The 20371-nt window shown below is 37.5% G+C and overlaps 1 protein-coding gene, 1 long non-coding RNA gene and 1 other non-coding gene across 5 annotated transcripts in view; all 3 read right to left on the bottom strand.

Annotated features, from left to right (window-relative positions):
• The window catches only part of PDE4D (phosphodiesterase 4D), a 679763-nt gene that overhangs the window by 540479 nt on the left and 118913 nt on the right, over positions 1-20371 (bottom strand). The gene's annotated exons all lie outside the window — the stretch shown is intronic.
• LOC140695682 (uncharacterized) lies at positions 2800-6356 on the bottom strand. The gene is made up of 3 exons (XR_012071458.1): positions 6339-6356; positions 4567-4689; positions 2800-3484 (listed from the first exon to the last, which is right to left on the bottom strand). It is a non-coding gene; the product is annotated as an uncharacterized lncRNA (long non-coding RNA).
• Positions 7108-7271, bottom strand: LOC116280121 (U1 spliceosomal RNA). The gene has a single exon (XR_004189455.1). It is a non-coding gene; the product is annotated as a U1 spliceosomal RNA (small nuclear RNA).

Raw genomic sequence — 20371 nt, 5'->3', positions numbered from 1 at the left:
ACCAGTCATTTTTTCAGTTGTGAAGAATTCAGCACAATATTGTGGTGTTTTAGCACTTTCTTTCCATTTTGAAAATGAGCCAAGAATTGATGCGGTCAGATCTACGACTCTTCAAACCATTGGGAATTATAACTGCATGGTAAATATAAGACAGCAGTTTTCCAAACTGGCAACTCATATTGAATTGAAGAGCAGGAGCTACCTACGAAAACTATCTCCAAGTCACCAGAGTCTCTACACCAGTGTGACATGAGTTGAGTTGTATCTCCCCCAAATTCATATGTTGAATTCCAACCCCTCCCTCCCGCAGTGCCTAAGAATGTAACATTATTTGGAATAGGGTCATTTCAGGTCTAATTCATTAGGATGAGGACATACTAGAGCAGTGGGGACCCCCCCTCATCCAACATGTCTGATGTTCTTATGAAAAGAACACCATGTGAAGAGACAGGGAGGATGCAGGCAAAGACTGAAGTTACGCTACAAAGGCTAGGAAAGAATCCCTTCCTAGTGTTTCCAGAGGGAGCAGTCCCTGCTGACACGCCGATCTTGCATCCTGGCTCACACATCGACCCCTGTGAAATAATACATTTCTGTTGTTTAAACCATTCAACCAGTGCTGCTTTGTTATAGCAGCCCCAGCAAACAAATACGCCATCCACCGCAATGTCCTGCATTCTGCCTTCTACTCCTACCGTGCACTGTGGTGCTTGCCACTAAGCAAGGACCTCTTTCCAGGATCAGTCAGCTTATCCTACTTGTAACTTCTGACCTGCTGATCACTCCTCTTTAAACCTCATTTGCCCATTATCTTCTGGATTATTTTTTTAAACTAATATTTCTGAATATTTCTCATTTCATTCCTTCAATAGTCATTGAGAGTTTGTCATACAAAAAAAAAATTCTGCAATGAGTAAGAGCTTCTGCACTCAAGAAACATAAAGTCAGGTGGGAGAGAGGAGTAAATGAATGAGTAGATAAGAGTCTTAGTCTTACACTCCAGGCAGAGAAGTCCTGAGCTCTAAGGATATGTAGGAAGTTCTCCCAAGTCCATAATGCAGGTTTAGGCAAAGATCCTTTCAGAAAGTGATATATGACCTAGAATATGAGGAGGGGCTTCCAAGGCAGGGGTGGAAAATGGGACACCTGGGCCAAGGGAAAGAGGGCACTCTAAGCAAAAGGAGTAATAAAGGCTTAGGGACAAGAGAGAACGATGAACCGTGAGAACCGTGTGCAGAATGCCAGGGATGGCCTGACCGGAAAAGAGAGCAGAGGTCAGACCCCGATGGGTCACATGTGTCACGTTACAAATTTTGGACTTGATTCTAAAAGCATCAGATAGTCATAAACTTTTAAGCAGAAAATTCATATAATCATAGTTACCTTTAAGAAATAAACACACTGAGTGTTGTGTGAGGAATATATCGGTGGCAGGAAGCCACACCGAAAACAGAAAGAACAGTTTTAGTACTTCAGGAGAGAGATGATGGTGGCTTAGTGTAAGGTAGTACCTGTGTGTGTGGAAAACAGTGGACAGCTTTGGAGAACACTAGAGATGGAACCGATATGACTTGACAATTGAATGGACACAGGGAATAAGGGAGAGACAAAATTCAAAAGCAATTACTCCATTTCTGGCTCGTAAAATTTGGGGAAGCCCGATATCATCCACTGACAGAAAAGTCAGGTGACGGAGCAGATCTAGATGTGAAGAGAATAGGCTGAAGGCAGGAAGGCAGTCATGGACACCCTGAGTTTGGAAACCCTGTGTAGACACATCTAGAAAGCAAGCCTGGGTCCAGGGGAGGGATCCAGATGAAGCCCTGGTAGACGCAAGGATGCCTGTGGAGGTGTGGGTGAGAATAACACTCAGGCTGGTTGTCCAGGCTGGCTGAACTTCAGAACCATCAGTGGACTTGCTGAAAAATGCAGGTGCCTGGGCCCCACCCCCTAGTCCTACTGATTCAGCTGGTTCGTGTCGGGAGTGGACTGCTGCTTTTGCCCAGGTTTTGCAGGTGATTCGGCTGCATGGCCACTGTTGAGTAGCTCTGGGATACAGCTGAGGACAAAGGCCAGAAGAACGCTGAGGTTTGGACAGAGGATGAGGTAACCTCAGGGAAGACTGAGAAATCAAGGAGGACAGCTGGGAGTGCACACAGGGAGAGACTGAGAATAGAAAGGGGTCAAGGTTCTACTAAACAGCATTGAAATGAATCCGAGTAAAATAAAGACAGAACATCCATAGGACTGAGCACCAAAAATTTCAGTACCTTTCAAGGGGGAAATGCAAAATTAGGAGTAAGAAAGTAAAATCCTCTGGGTGTGAAGGGGAGGAAGGCAGTCAGTAAAGGGGGAAAGAAGGACCAGTGAAAGTTTGTTTTTTCATTGTTTTTGCTTTTGCATTGTTTTGTTTTTTGAAGAGAGTGTTTTGAGCTTGTCTCTTTAAAAATTTTCCAGCTTTACTGAGGTATGAGTGACAAAGAAAAATGGTATGTATTTAAGATGTACAATGTGATATTTTAATATATGTAAATACTGTGAAATGATTAACATAATCAAGCTAATTAACATATCCATCAGTTTACATGCTTACCATTTTCAGGTGTGGTAAGAATATTGCAGTATTCTCAGCAAATTTTGAATTTACAGTACATTATTATTAACTACAGTCACCATACTGTAATTAGGTTTCCAGAACTTTCCATAACTATTTTTACAACTGAAAAAAAATGCACCCTTTAATCAATATCTTCCCCTATCCCCCTGCCTCTGCTCTGTTACTATGTTTAATATTTTGTTTGTTTTTTTAGACTCCACATATAAGTGAGATCATGCAGTATTTGTCTTTCTGTGTCTAGCTTATTTCACTTAGCAGGATGTTCTCCAGGTTTATCCATGTTTTCACAAATGCTGGTGTTAAGAACCAATATCCAGAGAAAGCCAGTGATACAAGAGAGTGACCGGTGAAAGAGCAAGGTTATAAAGAGGCAGAAGGGAGTGGGAGTCATGGTACAGGTGTGGGGTCCTTCCTATGAAGGGAAGGGGTCTTGTGCAGGAGAAATGGCGACAAGGTGACTAGATAAACAAATGGCAATTTTGGTAGCACTGAGGTTCCCACCAGTTGAGACCAGAGATTATGACTTTGCTGTGGCACCAGTGTACGTATGTGATCGTCACTTCCTCTGGAAGCACTAGGCGTAACGATGGGGAGATCGCACAGGTAGATGAATCCTGACTTTCAATTTTCCTACTTGGGGACAGCAGAACAACGATGAAGACTTCAGCTGGAGAGCAGATGAAAGATCAGACCCCTGAGTCTTAAACGTAGTAAGAGGCACTAGGAAGAAAGGAATCTATGCTGAAGTTGTGGGATGTTTGAGTTTAAATTTCAGTGTTGCTTGGAGCAGGTCTCGGTGATCACAAGGTTTGAGAGTGGCCATCGGGGTGAGAGGGCAGAGTAGACCTGAAGTCAAGGTCGATGGATCTGAAAAAGGTGACGGTGAGAGAATAAGGCTGTGGTTCTCCTTCTTGGGTGCACCTTAGAATCACCTGGGGAGCTAAACAAAGTCTCAGTACACAGGCCTACGTGAAATTAGGATCTCTGTGGACAGGAGCAAAGAAGGAATATTTTTTGAAAGGTACAAAGATTGAGAACCAGAGAGCTCAGCTGTTGCCTGTTTTGTCTCACTGGATTCCAAAGTCCCTCAAGGTGGTAAATTACAGGGATATTTCTGGTTTTAGAACCCTTACTGAGGAAAACGCTGAGCGAGATGAAGGGGATGGCAAAATAGCCAGCATGGGAAGTAACAAAGAGTTTCAAAAGCTCTTAGATATGCTGTGGTTTATATTAAAAGATAAACGAAACTAGTACTGTCAGATGTCTTTCTTATGGGAACTTAGAAAAACACTCAAAACCCTCAAAACCCTCATTCCCTCTATTTTTTCCCCCACACTTGGGGCTCAAACATGTCCCTACTTTCTTTCTTTTTGAAACGTCAATACTACTCAGCCATAAAAAATAATAAAATAATGCTATTTGCAGCAACATGGACAGACCTGGAGAATGTCATTCTAAGTGAAGTAAGCCAGAAAGAGAAAGAAAAATACCATATGATATCACTTATATGTGGAATAGAAAAAAAAAAAAAGAGAGAGAGACACACACACAAACAAACTTATTTACAAAACAGAAACAGACTCACAGACGTAGAAATCAAACTTATGGCTACCAAGGGGGAAAGGGGGTGAGAAGTCATAAATTGGAGTCGAGATTTGTAGATTCTGACTACTATATATAAAATACATAACAACAAGCTCATACTGTATAGCACAGAGAACTATATTCAATATCTTATAGTAAGTTATGGTGAAAAAGAATATGAAAACGAAAGTATGTATGTTCACGTATGACTGAAGCATTATGCTGTGCACCAGAAATTGACACAACATCGTAAACTTACTATATACTTTAACAAAAAATACATATACAATAACTGAAAAAAATAAGTTCAATCAGGCAGGTTAGAGCTATAGGCCTACAAAACCCTCCCAGACTCAACTCCTTGCCTTCAGATGGATGTCTTGGATTTAGTTCTTGGATGGGGCCTGCCCTGGTGAGTTTTTCCTGGAGCAAGCACCTTCATCTGAGATGCAAATGAATAAGAATTCCACCTTGGTGACCTCAGCACCCTGGAATTAGAGATTTTTTTCAGAGAAGTTTGCCCAGATGAAGGCTTTAAATATGATAGGAAAGCAAATCTACTGGGCCCATAAATGATGCTTCAGCTTACCAAAGCAGCAAAATAATGACGGGGTATTCTGGGTACTGTGGTTAATTCCTGGTAGTTTCTAGCCAGTTAAATCTGAGGGACATTTTTACTCCCTGTTCTCTTTTCTGCAATGATAGAGCCCCACGACTTTACCCTGAGAGGTCTAGGGTTGAAAAAGATCATGGTTATAAACAAAAGGACATGTGATATTGTCCCTAGCAAGGCTGGCTTTTAATATATCAAGAGTTCTTGAGACTCAGGTATCTAAATAATTTTACTTGATATTTTTCCTTCTTAATAAATCAGCAAAGAATACACAGTTGTTGCTAAATTAGGCTGTGTAATACTGGAAGCCAAACTTTCAAAATTTCCGTATCCAACAAGTATGCAACACTTGAGAGGCTGACTCCACTAAATAACAACCATGACTTCAAGTGTATCACTTGAGAGTTCAGAATATGTAAATACCGTAGTTTGTGTTTTCATATGTCTTCTTTCATCTGAGTTTCTTTTTACAACAGTTAAGACAACTATTATTACCTCTTTTAAAAGAAGGTGACATATGAATAGGTGAAGCATAGAGGATGTTTAGGGCAGTGAAAATACGATGATATTTTAATGATGGCTATATGTCATCATACTTTTATCCAAATCCGCTGAGGTAAACTATGGACATCATCAGGTGATTAGAGTGTGTCAATGTAGACTCGTCCTTGGTGAAGTATGTACCATTCTGGTGAGTGATGCTGATAATGGCGAAGGCTGTGCATGTGTCGGGCCAGGAGGTATGTAGAAAAATCTTTCTATCTCCTTCTTAATTTGTTGTAAATCTGAAACTGATCTTAAACAGTAATAATAATAATAATAAAGAAAGTGACCTATGGCTTCAAAAGATAAAACTTGCCTGAAGCTAAATCTGCAATTAAGTAACACACTTGACTCCAAGTTCAAAATCAGATATTTTGACTCAGAGAACAGAATTCCTTCTATGATACTTCTAATATAACTATATATGTATATATACACACACATACAAGAATATATGTAAATGCACGCATGTATGTTTTAAAAGAAAACAAACATTATTCCAGAGGGGAAGTATTACGGTAGCTGTCGATAACTATGTGAGATAAATTTAAAAGGCTTTAATTGTAATTTACTATAAAAAGCACTCCAGAGTTATTATAACATCAAAAACAAAACAAGCAGAGAAGAAAAAAATGAACAAAAAATTTCAGCTCCCGTCTGACATGCTTCTCTACCGAGACCAGTACTTCGCAGCTGATCTTCATTCAAATTCAGATCTCAAGTCTAAGAAATTGGTACCTTGTTGTCTGGCTGTTTGTATCTTAATTATCACAATGGCTTTTCCTTTGTTTTGGACACATTTCTAGTTCTCTCTTTCTATGAATTTTCTCCATTCAAATGAAGAGGGGTAACTCTTCAAGCCTTCCCTCTCCCATGCCCAATCTTAAGGAAGCCATGCTGGAGTTGTCAAAGCCAGGGTATTGCTCAACACCACCTGGGACAGCACCTTAGAAGGACTGAGGTTATTGGCCTGAGACTCACCATCAACCCAAATCTCAGTCAGCAGAAGGTCTGAGAATCTAGAATCAGAATCTGAAAATCTAGAACCTCAGAAAGTAAACTGTTGCCAATACATCATTACTCCAAAGTTCTGAATGGTACTTCGGGGTTAGTACTTTCTAAATTTAGCTCATTTCCCATGATCACCATTATCTCTCCAGTCTCCCTGTTAAACTCCTGATCCTTTATCTCTGTGATCAACACCCAAGATGAAAATCCCCTGGCTTTGTTCTTGCCCTGGTCCATAGTGCCATATCCACTGATCGTGAGATGCATCCTCAATTTGTTTACAGCTTTTCAGGGGAAAAGATAAACCCTGCCTTATTAAAGGAGCACATCAATTGTGTGACTCATCCGAATTTCAGAAATGTTAAAATAATAAAGGAATACTTCAAAATTGTCAAAATACAGAATGTCCTCGGTCGTAACCCCATTCAGCAGAGTTTTCTTCTGCTCCAGTATTTTCTGTAAGACTATATTCTCACTTCCACTGTACCTCCAGTATGGCACTCTCCAATAGAATTTTCTACAGTGATAGAAACGATCTAAAATCTCTGCTGTCCAATATGTAGGACTACATGTGTCTATTCAATATCTGCAATGTGGCTAGAGTGACTGAGGAACTGAATATTTTTATTTCAACTTAATGTGTAAATGGCCACATGTGGCTATTGTACTGGCTAGCACAATACCAAAATCCAAGGTCTAGCATCCTGAGGCTTGATTAAATGGGCATTACTTAATTTTTTTAAAGGGGAAAGCGTGAATGCAGTCCCCCACTACCACAAATTATGCAATTGAGTTTCCCACATTTGGGGAAATTGCAGGGGTCAGCACATCCAGAGTGCAATGGACAAGCCTTGCCCTGGGAAAACTACCTTCATAATCATGGTGTCTCCCCTGCCAGGTAAATATTGGCCATTACTTCTTTAAAATGAAGTTATTTGTGTCTCTCATGTTACTGCAACTAGAGAAATGATTAACAATCACTGGTTCTCCATTGCCCTTCTAGACTACCATTCCATCAGCTTGCTTGCCTGCTTGCTTTCTTTTTTCTTTTCTTTTTCTTTTCTTTTCTTTTCTTTTCTTTTCTTTTCTTTTCTTTTCTTTTCTTTTCTTTTCTTTTCTTTTCTTTCTCTTTTCTTTTCTTTTCTTTCTTTCTTTCTTTCTTTCTTTCTTTCTTTCTTTCTTTCTTTCTTTCTTTCTTTCTTTCTTTTCTTTCTTTCTTTCCTTCCTTCCTTCTTTCTCTTTTTTTTTTTTCTTATTGAAGTATAGTTGATTTACAAAGTTGTGTTAGTTTCTGGTGTACAGCATATTGATTCAGTCATACACACATACATATTTTCATATTTTTATCATTATAGATTATTACAAGGTATTGAATATAGTTCCATATGCTAAACAGTAGGATCTTGTTGCTTATCTATTGTATATATAGTAGTTAGTATCTGCAAATCCCAAACTTCTAATTTATCTTTCTCCTGCCTTTCCTCCGCTGGTAACTGTAAGTTTATTAGCTATGTCTGTGAGTTTGTTTCTGTTTTGTAACTAAGTTCATTTGTGCCATTTTTTTTTAGATTCCACATATAAGTGATATCATACGATATTTATCTTTCTGACTTACTTCACTTAGTATAATCATCTCTAGGTCCATCCATGTTGCTGCAAATGGCATTATTTCATTCTTTTTATGGCTGAGTAATATTCCACTGTGTGTGTATGTGTGTGTGCACACATATATATACCACATCTTCTTTATCCAATTTCTTCAGCTTCTTTCACTTAACACTGCCTTCTTTGGAGTTCACACCACCTGCTATTTCCTTATATACAGAATTTCTTCCACCAGTTGCATAAGTCTGTCCTAGTTTGCCCTGTTACCCTTAATACAGCCTTAATCATGGTGACAATTTCTTTATATTCACTTCCACCTCACTTTGGAAAGCCAAAGTCATGGAGACAGTCATCTCTAACTCTGTCTTCTAATACTTTAAGCTCTGCAGTTCCCCCTGCATCTCCAAAACTTAAAACACTGTCATAATTTCCATCTCTAACTAAATATATTATATGCCTATGTAAACTTCCCAGCTCACCCTGAACTTGATATATACCTTCATGAGAATAGCCAGATCCCCAGAGCTACTATTTCTGACTTTTTATAAACCTTGATGCTCATTGCTTCCTTTACTTTCTCTAGACCTTCCAGACTGTTGATTATTATTAGAAAAAGGATCAATCAAGTTCACTAGATGCTCCTTGAATAATGCTATTTACTTTCACCAGGAGAGGAATCCTATTCAACAGCTATTAAAAATCACTGTATTATTTTTAAGTTCATAACCCTACCACATTCTCTTTTACTGTCAGTAAAAAATAATAACAATAATAAAAATAGCTAACATTTCTGAATATTTTTAATGTGGCATGTATTATTCTAAGCATGATATATGTATTATACCATTTAATATTTATAAACATTATTTGGGCTATGTTCTATTGGCCTTACTAATTTACAACATTTAGAGAAGAGGAGATATATATTAGATGGTCTCATTGCAATGAAAAAATAGAAGCTATTTTGCATGAAACAGCTTAACATCTCTCATCTGAAACCACTACTCATCCTCTTTCTTTTTCCTGTACTACAGAGAAATAAGGTTTCCCTTTTCCAAAGTAAATCAGCCCATGCATTTTCTTAATTCTGTCTTTTTGGATCTTTCTCTTGGTTCCATCCACACTCATTCTTTGGGCCTTCTCTTTCTTTTTCTTGGGCACATTCAGTTTTCTCCCTTCTTTTATATGTCCCTGCCCCTCCTCATAGTGGTTCTTTCCACTCAATCTACAAATTCTCATTAAAAAAAACAATAAACCAAAAATTCCTTCTTCAAATTTGCCTAAGTTTTTCCCAGTCCCCTCCTTTTCCTTTCTTACCCCTTCAAATTTTGTGAAAATGTGAAGGGGCAGTGTGCTGCAGAGCAAAGCACGACCTGAGGCATGGTGAGGTAGGAGGCCATGGATACACTGTGGCACAAATATAGTAGTGTTCAGCTTGAATATGCAACAAACTAAAATATCCAAGCAGACTGATGTTTAGAGGTATTACATGGCTCTGCCTCTGGATCCAACCATCAGGACACTTAGCCTGCATCTTATAGTCAAGAATTACTTCATGTAGCTTTTCCAATTACCTGGTCATTTTTCCATTTTATTTGGCAATTCTTCATTTCTCAAATGATAAAACTCTCAGCATTCCTTTAAGCCCTTACAATCTGATTTTTGTCTGTATCAGTTCTGATCCCTATATTTCAATCCCTAAAAGATTATCATCTGACCAAATTTGATAGCTGTATTATTTGTCTTAGCATTTAAATATAAGGTGATGAGTTATCCCAACATTCACTCTATTTTATGTTCTTTACAATGTTTAAATTAACTGAGAGCAATTGTACATCTTGGCTGATACAGAATTCTAAGGTGGCCCTTGTTACCATCAGCCCTGGTATTACTCAATAATTATATTAAGTTACATGGAAAAAGGAATTTTTGTAGCTGTAATTAAGGTTACTAATCAGTTATCATTATGATAGAGAAATTTTCTGATGTGTCTAACTTTGTGAGCTCTTTGAAAGGAGAGAGTTTTCTTTGGCTGGAAGCAGTAGAGGAAGTCAACGAGATTAGAAATGTGTGAAGGATTTGACACGAGGGAGGTTCTCCAATGTGGAGACAGAGATGACCAATGGGGCAAGAATCTGACTGGCCCTTAGGAGGCCAGAGGAATCCCCAGTCAACGTTCAGCAAGAAAACAGTTTCAGTCCTACAACTGCAAGGAACTGAATTTTTCCAATGACAGGAATGAGTTTAGAAGGTGACCCTGAGGTCCAGATAAGAAACATATAGCCTGAATTCAGCCTTGTGAGACTCTGAACAGACAACCCAGCCTGATCAATCTGTATTTCTGACCTAAGAAATGTAAGATGGAATAAAAAAGAAAGAAAGAAATGGGTATTATTTTAAGCAGCTAAGTTTGTGGTAATCTGTCATGCATCAATGAAAAACAGTACAGCCAAAAGCATCTGGATAATTTGTTGCTACGTCCTTTGTATCCTTAGATTAGAAGAAGGAATATCTCATAGAAACATTAATTGGTCAATTTTCCTTTAAAATAAAGTTTCACTTCAGTTTAAGTTGGAAAACAGGGCTTGTAGTAAGTCTCTAAAAAAGTCATATTAGTCATAGATTCCTTAGAGTATTCCAATATAAGGTAATTTATTTAACTAACTGCTAGTGTCCTTATTTGTATTACAATAATGTTTGCTGAAATCTATAAAGTCGTAGTTGGATTCTGAAGTATTCAATGAGGTGAGCTCCCTATATCTAAAACATTCAAATGAACGTCTATTAGAAAGTCAGATGGTCAAAACAAACTGGTAATAGGCCACCATGGATTTTGTTATTTAAAGGCTGTTATGTTACAGAACAAATGAGTGACTTAACTAACTTCTTAACTTGGAGATTTTGTTATACAAATTTTGGTTAAATGAACTGAAGGTTTGTAGTTTGCAAACACAGAAACAAAGCTTTTTATAAAAAAAAAACTTCTAAATAAAAGCACTCTAAAAACATTAATATTTTATTGGTGAAAGGCTGAGCACTATTTTGTTTAGCTTTCATTGGTAAAAACAGATTAAGAACCAAATCATGTCACAAGTCAGCATGAGAATAGAGTCAATATTTTGATTAAATAAATTAAAGTAATAACTTTAATGAGCAGTGAACTAAAATACCAAAATGGAGTGATGAATGGAAGCATTTTGAGAGGCTGCAAATGTACATGCTCCTTTTGCTTTCTGTTCCTAAAACACAAATAAGATCCTTAGTCTACGTCTTAAGAATTATTCCTTGTAAGTATTTCCCAACTTTGCTTTTTTAAAGTTCCATAATCCTCAAATGATCAAGCTTCTGCTTCTTGTGAAATACAGTCCAACAGACCCATTTTGAAGTTTTGTATTTTACATTCAATTTCTCACATTTCCCCTATTCAGTTGCTAGAGAATAGTCTGTTCTACAACCACATTTAGGTGATAAAAACTCAGTTATATAAGTAAGAGTCTAACCCCTCCGGTAGCATTTTCCACTCTTTAGGGTAAATATGGCTGGCTCACTTGAGGCAAGCAATGTTTCTCTTGAATGAATGAATGAATTAAACAGGATGGTGATGAGTTTGGCCAGATCAATGCCATTACAGTAGAGAATACCCTGAGACCACCTATTCTTTTCAGAAAAGTCACTAAGCAGGTGGCATGGGTATTTTGCTGCTGTTCAAATGAGGATTAAAATGATAAAAATAGAGATTATTAAAAGTTCACAGGATTCTGGGCTTTTGTTTCCAAATAGGATCATATTCTAAGTTCATTGTTTTATGCATTTAATATTTTATCTAGGCATTGAATTTTATATAAACAATATGATTTCTATTACTTTCTAGCTGCATTTTTCATTAATTATGCCCTCCCTTTTCCTCCATCCTTGTATTTAACAGGTAACATTACTGAGTCCGTTATTAAGGAGTATGTTCTGGGATTCAGAAATGTATTTGAAGGTGTGCTATTGCCCTGAAGCATCAGACAGATTTTTACAAGAAGCCAAAAGAGTTCTCATAAAAGTTTGTTTGGTCTAGATTGTTATTCACAGCAGGGGCTGAACAAGGGTGGTGAAAATCTGTCTGCTTCCTGGGGTCCAGAGAAGAACTGAGCCCACACACAGACACCTGGTGGCTCTGGGCTACCCACACCTGTACCTGTATCCGTTTGCTCGTTAAGCAAGAAATAGCTCAGTTCGGTGTCCTTAAAGATCTTGTTTCTCAAAGAACCATTTGTAAGTTTTGCAAAACAGAGTCTGTAGATTCATTATCTACACCTACCTCTTACTTATCTGAATAGCAAAGAGGAAAGGAATTAAAATTAGAAATTGCTGCTGCAATATCCACAGCAATTAATGTTAATGCGATTCTCAAGACAATTCCTTTATGGCTTTTTAAAACTTCAAGTTATATTTTTACTTTAGTAACTGAAGAAAAGGATGCTTGCAATATACCTGTCCCATAAGGAAGAGAAAAGAGAAGAGGAGCTGTCCAGTGATAGGAGAGAGCTGAGATGCAGGGCAGTGTCCTGGGATTCTACCAGCCAGCACTGGCTCAGTTCTGTACTTTCTCTGGTACCCTCATCTACACTTCTGTGGTTCTCTCTCCAGGTCCAGCAATGTCCAATAGGACGTTCTGCAGTAACGGAGATGCTCTATATCTGTCCAGTACAATAGCCATGGGACACAAGTGGCTTTTTAAATTTAAATCTATTAAAACAAAATTTAAAAATTTACTGTCTTTCACATCATGTGGCTAGTGCCTACTGATATGAATGGAAAATGACATGCTGTTTAAGACAGCTGTAGCACCTATATTGAGCCCTGATCTTGAGCTGGAAAGGTTACCTTTTTTTCCACAAATACTTATTGGGGGACTATTTTGTATCAGGCACATGCTGTGTCCCACTATAGAATGATTTATAAGACAGGTAAGGTCTCAGTCCCATAGGGAATTGAGGCTTGTGTGTGAGAGAGAAAAAAATTTAAATTAAATAATTATATGATTTACTTTTATGCAGTTACACATTTCATGTAGGGCAAGGGGCTGGGTATATTGAAAAGGGCTAGAAGTGTCCTTAGGAAAGGTGGTTAAGCAAGATCTCTCTGGAAAAGCAACCTCTGAATAGTGTTATGGGTTGAAATTCAGCTGGTGGAGTCTTGACTCTCCAGCACCTCAGAATGTGACCTTATTTGGAAATAGGGTCATTGCAGATGAAATTAGTTACTGTGAGTTAATAGTGGAGTACGGTGGACCTCAATCATGACTGGTGTTTTTATAAAAAGAAACATTTGGACCCAGAATAACGTGCAGAGGAAAGACGACAACACAGGGAGAACACCATCTACCAGCCAAGGAAGGGACTGGAACCCATCTTCCCTCACTGTCCTAAGAAGGACCCACCCTGCCAGCACCTTGATCTCAGATTTCTAGCTTCCAGAACCATGACCCAATAAATTTCTGTTGTTTAAATCACGAGTCTGTGGTATTTTGTTACAGCAGTCCTAGCAAACTAACACAGGGAGACTTAAGTGGACAAACTGTGTGAACTGTGCGTGTCATTTAAAATCCTCACAGCTATCCTGTGGGTAAGGCCTTGGTGTCTGCATTCATCAGATGAGGATATTGAGATTAAAGAGATTAAGTAATTTGCCTGAGGAAATTTTGCTGTTATGTGGCCGAGTCCAGACAGAAATCTGAACTGGCCTGACTCCTGCATCTGAATGTCCTCTTTACATTACTCTCTGTGACTGCTTTGATTTCTCTTTTCCTGACCCCACCTATATCTGTTTCAATGCAAACTGAAAAATTAATTTTATCTGCAAATAAAATCACTTTACATTATAGTGGCCACAATGTGTGTTTCACTTAAAATAAAATTTAAAAATCTAGGCCACCATTCCAAAGTCCACAAATGACAAATGCTGGAGAGGCTGTGGAGAAAAGGGAACCCTCCTACACTGCTGGTGGGAATGCAGTTTGGGGCAGCCACTGTGGAAAACAGTATGGAGATTCCTCAAAAGACTAGGAATAGACTTACCATATGACCCAGGAATCCCACTCCTGGGCATATATCCAGAGGGAACCCTACTTCAAAAAGACACCTGCACTCCAATGTTTACAGCAGCACTATTTACAATAGCCAAGACATGGAAACAGCCTAAATGTCCATCAACAGATGACTGGATAAAGAAGATGTGGTATATTTATACAATGGAATACTATTCAGCCATAAAAATGACAACATAATGCCATTTGCAGCAAGATGGATGTCCCTGGAGAATGTCATTCTAAGTGAAGTAAGCTAGAAAGAGAAAGAAAAATACAATATGAGATCGCTCATATATGGAATCTAAAAAAGAGAAAGAAAAGAAAAAGACAAATGAACATAAATACAAAACAGAAACAGACTCATAGACACGGAATATAAACTTGTGGTTTCCAGGGGGAAGGGGGGTGGGAAGGGACAGACTGGGAGTTCGAAATTTGTAGATACTGACAGGTATATATATAATAGATAAACAAGATTATTCTGTATAGCACAGGGAAATGTATGCAGGATCTTGTGGTAGCTCATGGTGAAAAAGTGTGTGACAATGAATGTATGTATGTTCATGTATAACTGAAAAGTTGCACTCTACACTGGAAATTGACACAACATTGTAAACTGACTATAACTCAATAAAATAAAATTTAAAAAAAAGAAAGAAAAAGAACAGACAAAAATTAAAAATCTAACAGAAATGTCCCATTTGGCTTTTTTGTTTAAAACAAATTCTATATTTAATTGTCTCAATAATCTATAAATCTTGGCTTTTGGAAGGTGGATATAGCTGTATCTGTCTATTCATCTATCACATACAGATACATATTATACATATATACACATATTATATATATATATTTATATATATATATATATATATATACACATACACACACACACACATATCATATACATATACATACATAAATATACAGCACCTGTTTAGGCTACTGTAAAGTTCAGGCAAATTTAAACAGTGTTACGTAAAATCTATAATCCTCTTCTCTTAGTCTTTTCTCCCACTGCCTTCTCTTGTCTTTCACATGTACATGTTGATACTCATATTATCTTGCTTCAGAAGACAACAAATTGTTCAAAGTCATATTTCCATGAGGACAGATAATTCCCTTATTAATGAGTAAGTGTGCACATTCACAGACCCTCCCTTTTGTCAAAGAAGCTTTGACCTTCTCTTCTGGAGCATGTGAAAGTTCACTTCTGAAAACATAAGTTCAACACCGGCCTTCCTGAGAACAGATGGCTGAGAGCTCTTGTGAGAAGACGGTCCATGGATTGGTTTGCTCAGTTGATGAAAAGAAACCATTTCAGTGGGCAGAAACATTTAGCCAAATGAGAAAAGCTTTTTAGAAATTTTCTAAATATGGCCTGACTTTATCAGGCATAGCCATCTGTTCCATGAGTGGCAAGGTCGCAACTTTTATAGTAGGAATCACATCCAATGCCAGAAATGAACATACAGAAATACAACCACTGCCGATCCTAAATACGCCTACCTATATTCTAGGAGGTAGGTGTAGACAGATAAAGACACAGATACAGATATATCCATTAGCTTCAGTGTGATCTTCAGAAGAAGTACTTTGACCCGCTGTAGAACCTTAGCTAAGTCACTGAACTTTTTGAGACTCATTTATAATTTCTCTGTGTCATGCTAATGGTGAGGATAAAATGAGGTCATGTTTGTGGTGATACGTTATAAACTATACGGTGAAATGCAAGGAAAAGGCAGAACTTTTACTACCTGTAAATGACAGCTCTTAGAAATATTAAAAATGATTTAAAAATATATCTTGAGTACCAAGCACACTCTCAGTACTTTACCTGGCAGTGCCCAACTGTATCTGATAATGACATGATCAATTATGTGTTATCACTATTGTCATTTTGCAGGGGAGGAACCTAGTGCTTAAACAGTTTGGGTGAGGTGCCTAAAGTTATCTAGCTAGTTGAGGTCTAGAAGGCGGGTTTGAGCCCAGACTGATCACACCCCACATTCTATTTTCTTAGTCACAATCCGTCTCACCTCACCACATCACCTAAAAAAAAAAGTTTTTCTTTGTTGCTTGTTTGTTTGTTTTATTATTGAGATATTACTTTTCTTTTGGACCAAAAGATTTTAAGATTCATTGGTAATTTTTACAATCCTAAAGCAAAACTAATAAAGTTTGAGTAATGTAAACATCCATCTATTTGTAACAGAAAAGTCAATACTTATGCTCAAAGCCCTAAAACTATTCATCATGGAGTATTTTAAAACACTACCGTTCCCTACATTTGAAAGATCTATCTTCATATATAGTAAGTCACCGTGGAAATACCAAAAGGGCCAGTGTTGACTATTTAGCTGTCTTTCTCAGAATTCTCCACTAATCTTTGTGTGCAGCTACTTAACACCAGTAACTAGTTGATATTACTTAACTTAATGTCATTACTCATGCCAATTATATTTCATTATATAAAAGAGAAATGGTGTGTAGGGGGAGGCAGACAGAAAACAATATAGAAAGTGGAGTGATTTAAAATCAGTTTTTTCTTGACAATGATTAAGATATTTGCTATGAGCCAACTGACTATTAAAAACTGAAAACCAAATCCCCAACATATCACACTACACAGAACTTAATAATAGCATTTCTGTAAAAATAACGCCTAGATCCGTAGGTGTCAAAATGTATGCGAACTGCAAAGCTACTGGGTATGCATGTGTGCGTATGTGCCCTCACGGTCTCGCAAGCCTTCTGACTGAGCAAGGCTGTAAGTAACACCAGATCCCACCACCACTAACAAAACTGCTTGATTATAAATGTCATTTAAGAGACAGTGATGGAGTCAACATAAGTGTTTGAGGATAACCAATTCTTTTCAGGAGCCCTAGTTGAGGGACAGATACAGAACCAAACAAGAAGAGGGGAGGGTGTATCTGACTCTATCTATCTCCCTCAGTCTTCACAGCATTATTTATTTATTTATTTATTTTGGCCTTCAAAGATATCTATGAACATAGTTATTTTTTAAAGAAATATAAAGAAAAAACCCAGTTCTGAATAGACGGCATAAACACAGCAGACTGAGGACAACACATGGTATTTTATATTAGAGATTGTAAAAAGATTTTTCCTGAAAAAGTGGAGCAGATAGGGGAGGTCTGGAAGCCCCTGGTTTTCAAGACTGTTAAGGTATTATTGAATTTGTTGTGTGGCATTGCACTTGTTGTCCTGAGTGGTAGGATTTTGGCTGGTCACTCAAATTCTTACCAGAAATATTGCTTTTTAGAAAGAGCCACATAGCAGGGTTTTGTTCAGTTTTAGTTTCATTTTGCTTTTGCCTTTTGGGGTGGTGGGACCAAAAAATTCCTCCTGAATTCTGCCACCAGAAATCTCTCTTTATAGCATAATATATTCTTGAAAAGTTTTATGAACATTTTTCATTAATTTAATTTTTATCATTAACATAAGTGGCTTTTCAAATTATTAAAGATATTGCTGTACCACTATTTTAATGTTATTTTATATTCTATTGGTATAACTAATCCCCTCTTTTGGGTTATTTAGGATACTTTCCTTTTTTATTCCTATTATAAACAAAACTGTGGTGAACATATTTTTAATGTATCTTGGCTCATTTATATGAATATACTCTAAGGTTTAATCCCTATAGAGGAGAGAAAGTCTTGTGTTTTGGAAAGACAGTTGGTGTTTTAGAATGATAGTTCTTGGTAGTGTTAATTTGAGCGATGAAACAGTTGGAGGAGAGAGGAGACCAAACACTGAGATGCCCATAATCTAATCCTAGTGAGTGGCAACGGAAGCCCAAATGGTGAAAGCAGAAAGGATATTTAGATGGAATCAGCTGGATGAGGAGACTGATCCATGTGGGGCAGAGGAGAGATTTCAGGAGAGAGAAGAGTCCAGGGTAACCCGAAGTCTTCTAGCCTGAACAACTGGGGAGGGGATAACGAGTTCCAAATGGAACATGCTGAATTAAGGTGACTTCAAGGCATCCTGGTAGAAACAGTCAACAGGCAGAGCACAAGAAGAGCAATGATAGGATCCTAGGACAGAGATCTGCTCACATCTACACATATAAGACAGATGCAATAAAATCTAGTTTATTTTACAATACTCGCCCTGCTATCGCATCCCCATCTGTTTGCTCTGATTACCTTCTCCTTCTACCTCTCAAATTTTAAAGATACAGTGAGTGTATGGTTGTAGTGGTGGTGGGGAGGGGGGGAATTATACAGCAAAGTTTATTTGGTTGTCGTCCAAATTCACTGAATTTGATGTAACAGGGTTTGGTTTTGTTTGTTGGTTTGTTTTATCATTAACACCTCAACATAACTGATCAGCTCTGGTCTCACTATAGAGGATACTGAAAGAGGGAGGAAAACTATTGTAGATTTAAAACCAGGGTGCATCTGGAACCAAAAACATTATTGGAAAGTAAGGTTGATAATTATTATAAGAGAATGAAACAGGAGCTTCCTAATCAAATTAGTAAAGAAAAAGAAATAAACTTTTCACTGCCAAATTATGATATTCAGTATTATGAAATAAATTCACTTTCTAATACTAAAAAAAAAAAAAGAAAGAAAGCAGGGCTGTATTTTGAAAACTACTTACACATGCCATCAAGACATTTGATGTTTATCATAACCTTAAAAGGTATCTAAATTTTATTACAAATTTACAGATTGAAGAAAACTGAGGTTCTGAAGAGCTAAACAATACTTCTGTGTTTCACAGCTGGTAAATATCAAAGCTGGGACTTGAACTCTGTGCTCCAGACTCCAACACCACTGTCTTTCAACTGCATCATTTTTCTTCTTGACTGCCTCTTTCTCGACTTTCTCTTTCTCCTCCTTCTTCTAAGCATGATACTTTGACTTAAGCAGTTAATTCAAAATTTATCTCATTCTTACAGCATGGAAACTTTGAAGTCATTTCATAAAAACTGATGAAAGTGCCTTGGTACCACATAGCCAACACACGATACTTTCCTTAGACCCCACCTTGAAAATGCAGTCTACTGCCCCACTGGGACAGACAGGAAGCCCTGGTTGGCTCACAGCCCTGTGGATATTACTTGGCACCTTTTCCTAGTAACCTGTTCTTCTGCTATGTTTTCAGTAATCTTCAACTCCATAAATCCTGCCTGAGAAATATGGGTGCAACTCAAGCTCATATTGCTTTTTGGAACCATTAAATTGTCACTTTTGTACTCAAAGGAAAGATTTTTCAAGTGTGCCTCTTTCTTAAAACTGAAAAATCTCTAAAAATGTACTATAAGGCCATTATCATTCTTTAACTACATGGTTGAGATTCAAAGCAATCCTATATCTCTTTCTATCTTATTTTCTCTCCTTCATTCCCAGAGATTTATAGACAATGATTCCTATATAGTGCTACTCAGAAGTTGTAATTATTTTTCAGGTTTTTTTTTTTTTAGATTGAGTCTGATTCAGAAGCACTTATTTTACTGGTTTGGTTTTTTTAATCTTGAAGGTGAAAGTGACTTTCCTGGGCTTCCCAATTTATTTTAGAAAGCCACTGTAACTGTGACAGGAGAAATCCAACCAAGATAACACAAAAAATGTTCTGCTCAAGTTCAATTCTCATTTTTGGTGGGAAGCTGTTTATTGAATGCTTGGTGTCATTTTTAAAAATTACAGCTTTGTTGAGCCATGACTGAGATAAAATTAGCTGCACACATTTAAATTGTACAGTTTGACAAGTTGTGCCGGATACATATACCTGTGACATCACCACAAGCAAGGTAGTGAACACATCCATCACTCCTAAGACTTTCCTCAGGTTCTTTCTGAATCCCTCCACCCCCCTCACGCCTCTACTCCCTCTGCAGAAGGCATACCATATTCAGACAGCAAGCCCTCTCCAATTTCCCTATAATCTCAATTTTATTTAAATAAAAATCATAACAAGAATCCTTAAAAATGTGACAAACTTATTCAAGGGGGAAAAAAAAGCCTTTAAGATGAACTTGAGAATACAAAACTAGGCAAAGTCCATAGGCAGAGAATCCCTATTTCTCTCCAAAAGGCCGATAAACAAGTTGAAATCTAACTAATAACAAAGAAATGACAATGAAAATAACACAGGTATTCATTTCTATTTATCTTTTGGGCAAAGATTTAAAAGATTAAAAAAAAATGTTAAGGGTTTAGAGTGGGTTTTTGAAAAGAGACACTAATATACTCCTGAGAAAAAAGTATAGATTTCCAGAGGGTAATTTGGCCAGAACTAGTGTAATATTAAATGGACATTATTTTTGATTTAGCAACTTCTCTAC

Source organism: Vicugna pacos, chromosome 3 (assembly GCF_048564905.1).
Source record: "Vicugna pacos chromosome 3, VicPac4, whole genome shotgun sequence".
NCBI lineage: Eukaryota > Metazoa > Chordata > Mammalia > Artiodactyla > Camelidae > Vicugna > Vicugna pacos.
The sequence above is the reverse complement of the archived record's forward strand: the minus strand, read 5'-3'. Positions and strand labels throughout refer to the sequence as shown.